This window comes from Nicotiana tomentosiformis, chromosome 5 (assembly GCF_000390325.3).
Source record: "Nicotiana tomentosiformis chromosome 5, ASM39032v3, whole genome shotgun sequence".
In the NCBI taxonomy this organism is placed as follows: Eukaryota; Viridiplantae; Streptophyta; class Magnoliopsida; order Solanales; family Solanaceae; genus Nicotiana; species Nicotiana tomentosiformis.
In genome coordinates, this window is record NC_090816.1 from 70,443,114 (window position 1) to 70,445,814 (window position 2,701).

Consider the following 2,701-nt stretch of genomic DNA (forward strand, 5'->3'; position numbering starts at 1 on the left):
AGTTTAATAAGTAGGATTAAGAAAGAAATTGGGCCAAATTTGAAAGAGAAAGTGGCCAAAAGTGCAAGATAAGGGGTTGCCCTTGAAAGGGTCCGAAACGACGTAGTTTTGCCTCAAAACTACGTCGCTTCATTAAGTGACCCAAGATCAAATCTCACCCATTGATCACCCCTTGATCTAATGGTCCTTATTTGATCTCTCAAGAGGTATTTAAAGCCTCAAAAATCTGAAAAATTCCCTCATTTCCCCCATAACTCTTTCTCTCTTCTCTCTCTTCTCTCCGCCGCCGCCGCTGCCGGAAATCACCCACCGGCGGCAGACCACCTCCAAACACATCCAAATTAACACCATATAATCTTCACAACCTCCTCTTCCCATATCTCCAAACCAATTCCTTCAAAAATCCCTCAAACTCCTTGAATTTTAGATCTAAGAAACTTTAGCCGCCACTTTTTGGTCCAAATTCTTGAAGCTCCAGCCAACACCACCCTACAACACATACATGAATGGATAGAGCTCCACGAGACCTATATTTTCCTACCCATTTCACCCCCAAAATCCCTAACGTCGCCGGCCCGCTCCTCACCGCCGCCACGGCTCCACTGCCTCACCACCGCCAAAATTCTCCGAACCCCCATTTTAGCTATTTTTTGACTCAAAGACACTCGTTTCTTTTGGCGAGATGCTGAAACGCATTTTGTTCTAGCATCTACCCGAAAGAAACATGCGTTTCGGAGTCGGGTAGTCGCCTTTTAGCATCACCGGCGTCTTCTCGTGGCTCGAACGGCTTCAAGCATACTTGTTAGGTATAATCATCATCTCTTTAATTAATTTCTGATTTTTTTTTTATATTAGTAGATTAGTTTCTGATTTTTTTTTGATTTTTCTGTTTTGGTTATTTCTTGTTAATTAGAGTTTCAAGTTAGGTTTATTTAATTAGTTATCTCTATTTAGTTTAGTGATTTGTTAGATTCGTTATTGATTTAAACATGATCTTTAGTGTATTAGTTAAATCGTTCACTTAGTTAGTCAATTATTTACTTGTTGTTAGTCGTTGTCCGATTGTTAACGATGCTCGTTCTGTTTTAAGCATTAGTTTGTGAATTTAGTTGTTTGTTTAGTAATTAGTTTACACAAATCGAATTCATTCCCATCAAGTTGGTTTGAATACTTAGTTCAATTATGTTTTTAGTCTCGTCTATGCTTTGTCAGTTCATAGTTATCCAAGTTTGATTTGTGTTGAGCAAGTAGTTTGTTGTTGATGGTTAAAATCTGAAGTTTATTTTATTTTATCACAAAATAGGGTAATAGTAGCTTACTTTTACTAGTAGGGTGGCTGAAAGGAAATATTTTCTCGTTGCTTCTGACACAGCAGATTTTCAGGTTATCCTTTCACCTTTGGGACAGACCTTGAACAGTGTTTAGCATACAAAGTCAGTTTTTTGGACAGATTTTTGTTGAACCAAAATCTGTCCAAAAATCTAACTTTATTTGCCTATTGAAATGGCTGCTTTTCTTCTATAAAAGGGACTCTCTTACACTTAGAATGGGGATCCTTACTCACTGAAAAGGCACACACACACTCTATCTTACATGGAGACACATCTTGGAGAGTTGCTTAAAGATATATATCTTTGAGAAAAATCAGTAGCTTAATACATATAACAAGCTGAAATTTCAGAGTTTTATGAGGATTATTTGAGTGCAAAAACTTTGAGAAAAATAGAAAAATCCCTTAGGCAATTTGTGAAGTTGATAGCTACCAGTTTCAAGCCTCTTTGTTGAGTTTTCTGGGTTGTCTTAACACTTGAGTTGCTGCTGTTTTTACTGTATTTGCTGCTGAATATTTTGTTGTTGCACTGCTGTATTTATTATTCTACAAACCAGGTAACTTTCAAATTCTTATATTGCAGATTCTTGATGATAATAAGAAGGATTTGATCCCGGTTTGGTTGATGGAACATATTAGATCTGATTTTGTTTCAAGATGAATGTTATATTAGTGTTATCATTATGTAAATCTGTTAAAAATTAGTTAAATTATCGTTTTCTTCTTTATATATGTGATTGAAATTGCATTCTGTTAAGATTACTTAGTTTAAGAAAAAGATAAAGACCCCACTTTTAACCATGTTTGTTTAGTTTGGGCTCTTTTTCGTGAGTTACTTTCATGGTTCATGTATAATTATCTAAGAAATACTTCTAGCTTCAAATGTTTTGATGCTTTGAATTATAGTCAACATAATGTTATACTTAATATAGTTCTTCTCTTTAGCATTGAAGTATTACCGTTTTTTGTAGTTTTTATATTTAGTCGTAGTTTTTATGTTGTTAATGGATGTATTTTGATTAGTGCCATGTTGGTGTAGATGAGTAGAAATATTATGTTAGTCCTTAAGAAATAGTTGGTTAAGAAGATAAAAAATAATAATTAGCATGTAAGTTTCTTTTATGAAAAATAATTTTTAGTTTGGGCATCAATGTAAGAAGCAATTTGGGCTAAGAAGAATACTTGTTATTTTGTGTTGTCTTGGTCATCGAGGCTCTTAAGCAACATGGGCCAAATAAGCTAAAATTTGTAGGCCCAATGATAATAGAAAGTAAGATGGGCATTTTCTTTAAAACCAATAAATTATCTTTTGTTAAATAAAATAAGTGGCCCAATACCACGAAAGTTTAACAAAAACTTACCCGGGTTTAA

General features: G+C 34.6%; 1 long non-coding RNA gene across 1 annotated transcript; it reads left to right on the forward strand.

The window, feature by feature from the left end:
* Positions 1–289: 289 nt before the first annotated feature.
* On the forward strand, positions 290–2,285 carry LOC138891803 (uncharacterized). The gene is made up of 2 exons (XR_011408130.1): positions 290–806; positions 1,914–2,285. It is a non-coding gene; the product is annotated as an uncharacterized lncRNA (long non-coding RNA).
* The last annotated feature ends 416 nt before the right edge of the window (positions 2,286–2,701 follow it).